Source organism: Schistocerca cancellata, chromosome 7 (genome assembly GCF_023864275.1).
Source record: "Schistocerca cancellata isolate TAMUIC-IGC-003103 chromosome 7, iqSchCanc2.1, whole genome shotgun sequence".
NCBI classification, from domain to species: Eukaryota; Metazoa; Arthropoda; class Insecta; order Orthoptera; family Acrididae; genus Schistocerca; species Schistocerca cancellata.
This window is the reverse complement of record NC_064632.1, coordinates 56715944-56728514: the sequence shown is the minus strand read 5'-3', so window position 1 is coordinate 56728514 and position 12571 is coordinate 56715944. Positions and strand designations below refer to the sequence as shown.

The 12571-nt window shown below is 43.5% G+C and overlaps 1 pseudogene; it reads right to left on the bottom strand.

Moving 5' to 3' along the window:
* Positions 1-4265: 4265 nt before the first annotated feature.
* On the bottom strand, positions 4266-4383 carry LOC126093124 (5S ribosomal RNA; annotated as a pseudogene).
* Between the last annotated feature and the right edge of the window lie 8188 nt (positions 4384-12571).

The window sequence follows — 12571 nt, the reverse complement described above, 5'->3', positions numbered from 1 at the left end:
CGTTGTCAAACCCACATCGGCCCACCCAAACCCCGCTGCCAGACACTGCTGCTCCAGCCCCCCATCTTCCGTCACGTGCCTTTCACAACTCGCTCCTCCGCGTCGAGCCTCCACCCCTCAACCAGGAAAACCAAAGACAAGTCACAAGGGAGGTGACTATTGATACCGGTGCCAGAGGTAGTTAGGCCAGCAAAGCGAGCCGCCACCGCTCAACGGTAGCGGTGAGAAGTCAAACGGTGAGTTGAAAGGCTAGCTGGCATATCACGAGACGGAGATAGTGTTTCCGGTACAGGCTCTGATGCGTCTTAATCACAAAGGTGTCAGTTTCTCAGATGTGCTAAAATTAATGCCTCAATCGTTTGATGGCACTAATAACACTTTAAACGATTTCCTCGACAAATGTGATCTTGCTTCTCAACTTATAGACCCACAGCAGTATGGTACCCTTCCAAATTTGTTAAAACTGAAATAGTGGGCTCAGCACGTAGCAAGCAAGGTGTTAGCCAGAGATATAAGCGCGCCTTCCTGAGTGTGCGTGCTGTATTAGTAGAAAACTATGCTGGTAAAGGGACACTTGACTCCTACACACATCAGATGTTTGCAAATCGGAAAGAAAGTGGGGAAACTATAGCTCAATGGGGCTCAAGGTTGAATACCATGCCGCTCCATTCCAGAGAAGCAATCAGAGTTCCCATATGAGAAACGAAGCTAAAAGGCAACCTTGCTCTCGTCTGAAAATTAAGAGTGTTTATCCAAGGAATTTACGATGACAGGATAAATACAATAGTGCGTGTGAAAGGTGAGCAGCTAACGTTAGCAGAGGCTGTAGAGATAGCTTACCCAGAGGAGAGCGCCATCCCTCGGCCCGAGAACAGATAATCGCCACAGTTAGTGATGCGGTGCTCCAGGCCGAGAAGAAAGCCAGCAAGTGCTTCACGTGTGGGAATCCCGGCCATATGGTGTGAGAGTGTCCTGCAGATAAACGAATAAGAAAGATGTGTCAAGAAAGGACAGGGAAACGGATCAATCACGAGTAGTTAAGTGGCCACTTTGTAATTCGCCAAGTCATAGAGACTGGTGTGTGTATCTGAAGTCTGTAATGAACGATTACTGCGCAAGAGACTGCCCAGAAAATCTTTGCCATGCACAAAATCCACATAGGAGATGTAAAAGCCAGGAAGAGTTTATACAACTGGACTGTCAGGACGGTACACTAATTGCCTGAGATTTCTCGTACATAGTGGTGCGCAGATAAGCGTAGTTAGGAGAAGTGTTTTGAGAAATGGTGGATGGCATAATCCAGCCGAACGTATTAGGATTCGGGAAATAACTAATATTGTTGCAAGGACAGAGGGAACTGTAACTCTCGAATTACGAAAGAGAAACGGAATACAAATGAGGAATCGTTTCCAAGTAATTGGGGAAGATGTGGAAAATTGGAAATTTGTGGTAAGTTCATATGGGAACACACTGCTGAGGTCATCGGCCCCTAGGCTTACATACTACTTAATCTTACTGAAACTAACCCACGCAAAGGACAACACACACACACCCATGCCAAAGGGAGGACTCAAACCTCCGATGGGGGAGCTGCGCAAGCAGTGGCAAGGCGCCCCAGACCGCGCGGCTACCCCGCTTCCATTTGACGGGATGCTGGGTCGAGACTTTTTCAGAGAACATGGAGTCCACCGGAAGCTTGTGGACCCGCGCGGAACGAATCATAATGAAGACAAAGCAAGAGCGTGAGCTCCACCCGGTGCAGATTGGTATTAGAAGACGGAAACTTTTGCGCGGCTGTGCAGATACAAGAAAGAGAAGGCTCTTTAAGAGAAACCTCAGATGCTGAGCGAAAGGCGTGTAAGGGAAAGAAGGCGGAGTCACAAGGTGATCTCCGCACAGTACATTTCGAGAGACGCTTAAGTGCAAAGAGAGAAACATGTGGAAAGGCGAGAGCGAATAGTGTCAGAAAGTCAATAATCTCGGAACGCCATAGAGACAGGCAAAAGGTAATGCCCGAGAGAATCAAAAAGATAGTAAACAAATTATTTCAGTATTAAAAATAGGACCTAGGGAGGAACGGGTGTGTCGAAGAAAAAGAGAGGTGAATGCAATGAGAGAGGCTATCATTCCGAATAATTCGGAAAGCACCAAAGGCGTGTATTTGCCTGAGGTATTAGTAAAAGTATAATATAGGGAATGCCTAACAAGTGTACTGAACACTACACGCGAGAGTGTATCAGTAGACTGTGACGGGCGGTAACAGAAGACATTTCGGAGCGGACATTCTTGAGGCAATCGTTCAGCGTGAACAGTGTCAGGAAAAACAAACCGCAGCTGAAATCAGGAATAAATGTGCTAAAGGAGAATTTTCGCACTTAGGAAAGTTAAAGTACTTCTCGAATTTCAACTTACCAAGTCTTATTAACTAAAGTATCGAGAAAAGACGCCTTTCAGTATGTCGTTTGGGGAGTACGAGTGCAAACTAACGCACATGGGTCTTAAAATAGCTCCTAGTACATTTCAGAAGTTAATGAACTCCGTCTTGACAGGGCTACAGGATGAAAAATTTTTCATGTATTTGGCTCATCCTTAAAGAAACATAATGTGCGGCTGACGGAGGTATTCGAAAGGTTTAGACTCCACAATTTAAAACTATAAGTGGTCAAGTGTGAGTTTTTGCGAAACTAACTGTGCTATTTAGGTCATATTTTATCGTCCCAGGGTTTGAGGCCAGATCCACACAAGGTGCCCACAGCCCAAAATGACGAAGCAATTAAAGGCGTATTTAGGCCTTGTGGGATACTACCGGCGTTTTGTAAGAAACTTTTGCAAAATCTCGAAGCGCTTAATTATTTATTAAAGAAATTTGCCCAAAGTAATGGAGCTATGCCAGACACCTCTGGATACTATATCAATAATTATACAAAGACCATAACGCGTAATTAGTATAAATAGCCCTGAAACAAGGGCACTGTTCTCTTCTTGTTTTTGCTCTGCTCTTTTTCTCTTTTCTACTTGTCTCCCTCAGTTACCTTGACTCATGGTACGCAACTGATTCTGCGCATCCGATGAAACGGTCATAGTAGATCTTCCTTAAGCTGTTACTTAATTATTTGCTGCTGCAACTGTTATTAGATGTCAGCGTAGCAAGTGCGTGTATTTGATTACAGTGCGTTACATATAGAGGACCTTTTGTTTCAAATATTAGGCTGTGTGGAATAGTGTAAGTTGACTTTTGTTTGTTTAAAATATACTGTTGAAGTTCAAACATAATTGATTTATAAAGCTGTCCTACCCTTACAGAACCATGATTTTGTGTGTTTTCTTAAACACGGAAGTATTCCTTTTGTTTATTGTAGTTTGTGCAGTAGTCTTTTGTTTGTGAAATACTGTAGAACCTGCAAACATTTAAATATTACGAACTTCGGTTATCAGTTTAATACTAAAAAAAAATGTTCAAATGTGTGTGAAATCTTATGGGACTTAACTGCTAAGGGCATCAGTCCCTAAGCTTACACACTACTTAACCTAAATTATCCTAAGGACAAACATACACACACATGACCGAGAGACTCGAACCTCCGCCGGGACCAGCCGCACAGTTCATGACTGCAGCGCCTTAGACCGCTCGGCTAATCCCGCGCGGCCGTTTCATACTAATTTCCGCAAGGAAACATGTTTCAGTTCACAGTCAGTAACAAATTTTACTAAAAGATTTGCTCTCCACGCCAAATCTGTGAGCCGTAGCTACTTTCAGAAAAAACTGAGTTAACTTTCGTAAAAGTTCAGAATAAATTTAGTCATTTAACGGAAGAGGCTCCAGTTCCTTTTAACATTGCCACCATTCCTTTTCATTTTAATAAAAAAAAATAGTCCACAATCCAGAATCGCTTTTCATATTAATTGCAGGTGAAATAATTAAATCCTAATTAATGGGCTGGGACGTTAGAATACTGCTGAGGTGTCGAGCAAAAAACGCTTTTCAGCATTTGAAAGAGAAGCTGATCAGTCCGCCTATTCTGCAGTACCTGGATTTTGGAACTAAAAACTAAATTAAACTCCCCCTTAACAGGCCGTAAGGTCCAAAGGCAGCGATCGGCCGCCGGGTCATCCCCAGCCCACAGGCGTCACTGGATGCGGATAGGGAGGGGCACGTGGTCAGCACACCGCTCTCCCGGCCGTATGTCAGTTTCCGAGACCGGAGCAGCTACTTCTCAATCAAGTAGCTCCTCAGTTTGCTTTACAAGGGCTGAGTGCATCCCGCTTGCCAACAGCGCTCGGCAGACCGGATGGTCACCCATCCAAGTGTTAGCCCAGCCCGACAGCTCTTAACTTCGGTGATCTGACGGGAACCGGTGTTACCACTGCGGCAAGGCCGTTGGCCTGAATTTTGGAAATGACTTCATAATTACAACGGATGCTACCTGTAAAGCATTGGAGTGGTTTTAAGTTAAGGAAAAATCGGAAAGAACCTACTTGTCGATTACGCCTCGAACACGTTGGACAAGGCAGAATAAGTGTACAGTACGTGATTGAGGGGGATATGTTGGTCATTCATTGGGCCGTGTGTATATGGAAGAAAGTTCGTGATTGTACTGACCATAAACTCCTAACATGGGCAGGTAGTACAGGGTGATTCAAAAAGAATACCACAACTTTAAAAATGTGTATTTAATGAAAGAAACATAATGTAACCTTCTCTTATACATCATTACAAAGAGTATTTAAAAAGGTTTTTTTTCACTCGAAAACAAGTTCAGAGATGTTCAATATGGCCCCCTCCAGACACTCGAGCAATATCAACCCGATACTCCAACTCGTTCCACACTCTGTGTAGCATATCAGGCGTAACAGTTTGGATAGCTGCTGTTATTTCTCGTTTCAAATCATCAATGGTGGCTAGGAGAGGTGGCCGAAACACCATATCCTTAACATACCCCCATAAGAAAAAATCGCAGGGGGTAAGATCAGGGCTTCTTGGAGGCCAGTGATGAAGCGCTCTGTCACGGGCTGCCTGGCGGCCGATCCATCGCCTCGGGTAGTTGACGTTCAGGTAGTTACGGACAGATAAGTGCCAATGTGGTGGCGCTCCATCCTGCTGAAATATGAATTGTTGTGCTTCTTGTTCGAGCTGAGGGAACAGCCAATTCTCTAACATCTACAGATACTGTAGTCCAGTTACAGTAGCACCTTCGAAGAAAAAGGGACCAAAAACTTGATTGGCTGAAATGGCACAGAAAACGTTCACCTTAGGCGAGTCACGTTCATACTGAGTTGTTTCCCGCGGATTCTCAGTGCCCCATATACAGACATTGTGACGGTTGACTTTCCCGTTAGTGTGGAAAGTTGCTTCATCACTAAACAAAATCTTTGAAACGAAAGATTCATCTGTTTCCATTTGAGCAAGGATAAAATCACAGAAATCGATTCTTTTAATCTTATCAGCTGCAGACAGTGCTTGAACCAATTTCAGACGATAAGTTTTCATAACTAACCTTTTTCGTAGGACTCTCCATACAGTTGATTGTGGAATTTGCAGCTCTCTGCTAGCTCTGCGAGTCGATTTTCCTGGGCTGCGAACAAATGCTTGCTGGATGCGTGCTACATTTTCATCACTCGTTCTCGGCCGTCCAGAACTTTTCCCTTTGCACAAACACCCATTCTCTGTAAACTGTTTATACCAACCTTTAATACACCACCTATCAGGAGGTTTAACACCATACTTCGTTCGAAATGCACGCTGAACAACTGTCGTCGAATCACTTCTGCCGTACTCAATAACACAAAAAGCTTTCTGTTGAGCGGTCGCCATCTTAGCATCAACTGACGCTGACGCCTAGTCAACAGCGCCTCAAGCGAACAAATGTACAACTAAATGAAACTTTATAGCTCCCTTAATTTGCCGACAGATAGTGCTTAGCTCTGCCTTTTGTCGTTGCAGAGTTTTAAATTCCTAAAGTTGTGGTATTCTTTTTGAAACACCCTGTATATAAGATCTGTCATCCAGATTGATGAAATGTAGGTTAAAGCTGTACAAGAGTGCTAAACGAAATCAAGTCGCCGGCGCACTCTCGCGAGTGGGAGAGATCAGGGCGGCTTGTGCGCTACAGGTACGTGACTTGTAGCCTAGGTAAAGACACGGCGTATACGGAACCCGCGGCGCGGGTCGGGGAACCACGGGAAGGCGACGACAGAGGAGCTGTTGGCGATCGCGAGCAGGTGGCAGGTGAGGCCGACGACGACGCAGAACACAAGAAAACAGTTGATCCGAGAACAGTAATAGATACTACACTACTGGCCATTAAAATTGCTACACCACGAAGATCACGTGCTACAGACGTGAAACTTAACCGGAAGGAAGAAGATGCTGTGATATGCAAATGACTAGCTTTTCAGAGCTTCCACACAAGGTTGGCGCCGGTGGCGACACCTACAACGTGCTGATATGAGGAAAGTTTCCAACCGATTTCTCATACACAAACAGCACTTGACCGGTGTTGCCCGGTGAAACCTTGTTGTGATGCCTCGTGTAAGCAGAAGAAATGCGTACCATCACGTTTCCGACTTTGATCAAGGTCGGATTGTAGCCTATTGCGATTGCGGTTTATCGTATTGCGACATTGCTGCTCGCGTTGGTCAAGATCCAATGACTGTTAGCAGAATATCGAATCGGTGGGTTCAGGAGGGTAATACGGAACGTCGTGCTGGATCCTAACGGCCTCGTATCACTAGCAGTCGAGATGACAGGCATCTTATTCGCATGGCTGTAACGGATCGTGCAGCCACGTCTCGATCCTTGAGTCAACAGATGGCGACGTTTGCATGACAACAACCATCTGCACGAACAGTTCGATGACGTTTGCAGCAACATGGACTATCAGCTCGGAGACCATGGCTGTGGTTACCCTTGTCGCAGCATCACAGACAGGAGTGCCTGCGATGGTGTACTCAACGGCGAACCTGGGCGCACGAATGGCAAAACGTCATTTTTTTCGGATAAATCCAGGTTCTGTTTACAGCATCGTGATGGTCGCATCCGTGTTTGGCGACATCGCGGTGAACGCACATTCAAAGCGTGTATTCGTCATCGCCATACTGGCGTATCACCTGGCGTGATGGTACGGTTTGCCATCGGTTACACGCCTCGGTCACCTCTTGTTCGCAGTGACGGCACTTTGAACAGTGGACGTTACATTTTAGATATGTTACGACCCGTGGCTGTACCCTTCATTCGTTCCCTGCGAAACACTACATATCAGCAGGATAATGCACGACCGCATGTTGCACGTCCTGTACGGGCCTTTCTGGATGCAGAAAATGTTCGACTGCTGCCCTGGCCAGCACATTCTCCAGATCTCTCACCAACTGAAAACGTCTGGTTAATGGTGGCCTAGCAACTGGCTTGTCACAATACGCCAGTCACTACTCTGGATGAACTGTGGTATCGTGTTGAAGCTGCATGGGCAGCTGTACCTGTACACGCCATCCAAGCTGTGTTTGACTGAAGTGCCAGGCGTATCAAGGCAGTTATTATTGTCAGAGTTGGTTGTTCTGGGTACTGATTTCTCAGGATCTATGCACCCAAATTGGGTGAAAATGTAATCACATATCAGTTCTAGTATAATATACTCGTCCAATGAATGCCCGTTTATCATCTGCATTTCTTCTTGGTCTAGTAATTTTAATGGCCAGTACTGTATTCAGGAATGCGGGAACTGCATCAAGGGAATAACTGGAAACAAAGGACTGCTGAGTCCGGAAAGACAGATGAAATATGTGCATCTCAAAACGTTGCAGTTATAAAACAGTTTCTCGATCATCCCACTGGAGGACATCAGGGCAAAGGGAGAACCTATGAGTAAACAAAAAAGGACTGAGTGTGGAACGGTAGGAACAAATGTACAGAAAAATTTATCCGGAAATGCCAAAGTGGACAAAAGAGGAAGCTCACCAGGAAGAACATAAATATATCTCTAGAGCTTACGAAGGTACCTGTGCACGTTTCCGAAAGGTGTGATATTGACACAATAGCTCCATTAAACCGACGGACAAAGGTAACAAGTATAGCCTTATGTTCCAGGATGCGCTGATGAAGTCTGTGGTAGCTGAACCAATTGAAAGGCAAGATGCCGACACAGTAGCGCGGGTGCTAGTTGAGAACTTTATAATGAGGTACGGAATACCATCAGTATTAAGTGACGTGGGACGTAATTTTATGTGAGGTTCTATTAAAAGTGTATGTTAATTACTGCGTATCAACAAGATACAGACAACAGGTTACGAACCTCAAGCATTCGCAGGTTAGAGAGGTCGCATCAACATTAACGGAGATGCTGGCTTCTGTCTAGGGTTCTTCGGCCGACGTTCATCTGATGATTTTTCTGACGTTTCGCCTGCACGAGTGGCTGGCATTGTCAAAGAATACCCCTCCACTGCTGGTAATGGACCGGAGCAGACTATATGAATGGCATATTTCAATAGTGGTACAAGTCCATTACCTCCACTTTTCTGCCTATAATGCTTCTGCGGTTAATTGTCCAAACAAACAGAAGGAAATGTTCATCTCTAGCTAGAAGCCATATGCTTCAATATTTCTGGTATCTCAACTGCGGATTTTTCAGCGCTCATTTAACACACAATGAACAAAAATGGACTTGTACCACCATTGAAATAAGCCCTTCATATGTAGACTACCTGGCGCGCCAACGTTCAAGGGCTTCTCCGCGGTTATTTCAGGTGCGGTTCTCTTACTACCTGCGACGGTCGTTCACTGCAGGACGGACAGCCAGCATCCATTTACCCTGAGGCTTTCTTCTTTCTCGCTGAAGCTATTCCCGTGTTTATGTATTTCTATAGCTTCCCTGAACAATCGGGTGTGATAGATCTTCTCTACAGCCAGAACTTCCGTGACGCCGACACGCTTGTTCAGAGAAGCTATAAAATACATAAACACGAGAATAGCTTCAACAAGAAAGTAGAAAGTCTCAGAGTGAACGGATCCTGGCTACCCGTCCTGCAGCAAACGACCGTTGTAGGTAGCAAGAGAGGCGCACTGGAATGACTGCGGAGAAGCCCTTGGACGTCGGCGCGCCAGGTACATATAGTCTGCGGCCGCGAACTCGGCTCCAGTCCACCACTATCAACGGAGGGTGAATTTTTGACAATGCCAGCCACTCGTGCTGGCAAAACGTCAGAAAAATCATCAGACGAACGTCGCCCGAAGAACCCGAGAAAGAGGCCAACAGGCAGTTTGTCAACAAGTGACCACGAAAGCCTTAACAGTTTTGTATCAACGGAAATGTTCGGAAATGTTGCTACATTGTGTAAATAGAGCGCAGACAAATTAGGGCAGTTGGGTTCCATTCGCTTTTTTTGTATAATACAACTCCTCATAGTGCGACAGGTAATAGGCTGCGTGAATTATTCTTTGGAAGAACGTCTAACATTCCAGGAGTACTACAGAAAGATCCGCCTTGGAGTGAGGTATAATTTTGATGATTATGTGGCAGAGCTAAAGGAGCACGTACAAGAAATGCACCGATGTGCGAGAACACAGACTGCGGGATATAAGATACAAAATAAGGAATATTATGACAGGACTCAAAAGCCAAAGCTGTTCTTTGATGACAGCGTACGACGGAACAGATCACGTAAGGAAAGCACAGAAAGGCGAAGCCCGTACACTGCGGTACGAACAGAAGGGCCTAATGTTGTAAGCAGTCTGAAAAGAAATAAATACCTCACAGTTCATACAAACAGACTAAAGGAATTTTTCTAATTCCAGATTTCGGTTTCATTCTGCTTTGTCGGTGTTATCGTACTTCTCATTGGGGTTGAGAAGACCAGACAAGAACCCTACACGCAAGTAACGAAGTTTCAGTCTTCACCGGCACGGTGTTATGACAATATGGGTCGAGTGAAAATTTACAGTGTAACGTGGAAAACTGTGAGTTATTTTAGTTTCATGGAACTGAGAGAGAAATCTGAGTGTGCTGTCGCACGGCGAGCAAACTGATATTTTAAAGACAGGTTGGCATTACTGAAAATGAGTGCAACAGAGCGCAACAGTGGCGAGTTGGCGCTAAAATGGCGCGTATGGAAAACAAAACAGGCTCTTGATCTGACAGGGCAATTAAGCCGGCACATAGCAGATTTTGAGAACAGCAATGACAATTGGTTACACCGACCCGTAGTTTAGACCGCCGTTAACGAACAGCCGATACAGCTGAAGAGCATTTTCAGTGAACTAGATTGGGAATACGATATGTATTACGAACATCAGCGATTGTCAACGCTCGGAAAGTTATTCTGGAGTCGCAACTGATCAGTTCAGATCGTGAAGTATCTAGAACTGACTAAAGATGACATCCAACACAATGGTTCCCTGTCGATCTGAAAGTAGATAGGGGATACTTATTAATCATAAACGTTGATCTGGATGTTTTCTTTGCTGGAAACATTTTAAGTTACGTGTTAACCGCCATACTAGTAGAGAACGATATGTATAACCTCTACATGATACTACCAGTGGACGGAACGAGAAATTTATTTACATATATTGTTCAAGAGAAAGAGCTACTGCTAACTAATGGCGCCAAACTTCAGTATGCGAAGTTAAATAACGAGTAGTTACAGTCTAAGACGACAGATTAGAGCTTCGGATTTTGCAAGCAGGTATTTACACTTTTGTTCACATATGACCATGAGAATTATGAGGCTAAGATGCTGCAACCAATGGGAGAAGTTCCGCAGGATTGCGTGCAGAACATAATGGTGTTAAATAGAAGTCTGTAGATAACATTAAGTATTAAGACGAATGCATTACCGTCATCAGTCATGACGGATGTGACATAGATATCATGCTCCAAGGAGCAGGGAAGTTAAAATCTTTTAGGTAAACGTGGGTATACGACTCAGATGGCGATACAGTCTGAACATATAACAGGGACAGATGTCCCCAGGAGTGACATTGTGCCGAACTTAAGCATGAAAATAGATTGCTGCATAGTGAATAATAAGAGGAAGAAAATAAGTGAACTTAAGCTGGAACTGCCAATACATCCTATAATTATGCAGTTAGATAACCCAACTGTTGCAGGACAAACTGGATGGCCTACAATGTGTGACTGAATACTAGGAGAGAAGTGCCTTCAGCAGCTTCTCATTAAGTCATTTCTCTTTCTGGGATTTCATGGGTTCTGGTGTTGTAATTACAGTAACATTATGTTGTGTATGTATATATTGTAAATATTGCCGAGACTGTTTTAAATTTGTGTGTAAAACAATGAGTAAAGATTGTTGTAGAAAAATATGTGTTAAAAACATTACAGTAAATCAATGCCCAGAAAGGGATATAGTCAGGTACCGCCGTAAGAAAAGCACATCTAGAGACAGTGCAGAGATAATGTTTGACAAATCTCTAGTGCCTGCTGGACACATTAAAATTGAAGTTAAAAGTGGTGTTTGTCAAAGTGTTAAGACAAAAAGGGACAAACGCTGAAGAATGATAACACTGGTAGAAACTGTGAAAATACTCATATGAAGTGTTGTCTCTTTCACATACTGAGATTGTAATTATGTTATAAAATGAACATCGATGTATCCTGTGTAATTCATTGTATAGTTGATGAAATGTCTCACACTGTAAAATAAAGTGTATCTTATTCCAGGTGTTAGAATGTGTAACAATAATAGTGGGTGTGAAATGTAAAAGAGTGAATGTTTCTCTTAACAGGAAGAGTTTGAGTTATATGTATTTCTGTTGTGGACAGTTGTAAAGCAATTATGTGTGTAATATGAAGAACAAACCACCACAAGTTTGTTTAATGCACTATGCATTTCGAACCCTGGAGGCTCATCTTCAGGTGCTTTTTAGTGATTTACATAAGGTGTTTTAATTGTTTGCCTGTTGATATTACATTTTTGTGTTACAACATGATATATTGTAGATATAAGTTTAACAGTGTTAATAATATGAAACTAACTTACAGTTTAACATTGTCTGATGTCTGCTTCTGTTGTGCAGTTGGTATACACAATACACATCTTTAATTTTGCAGTTCATACTGGGATATATATATTGTCACACACTTTTTCGCACATTGTAGTAGCAGAACGTAAACATATGAAAGATTCTCGTTCGTACAGATGCTCTAATTGTGGCGTTGCAACTAGTGCGCGGTCGCCCATTTGTCTATTAAAAGCTTTACTTCGTAAATGTGGGCTGCAGTGTAAGCCGGTAGAGTATTATACAGTCAGTAACGGACGAGTTTTGTCCTGCAGACTGACGTCACGACCATCTGTTGCAGCTGTGCGTGTGAAAGTAGTGGAGTAGCGCTGACAGGCTACTTACATTATACAAAACTAAAAATATTAATAACTAATAAAGGTATAACCTGAGGAAAATCATATTTGTTGTCATCCTTCTGTTGTGAAAACAAACAATATGTCAAAGTCTGAGATCAAAAATAGTTGTATTTTGGAAGTTAGTAAAATTTCATAAACAAAAAAACCTAATTTTCCGACAGTCAAGAATTTAAATAAATACAGTGATGTAATAGTTCACCTTCAG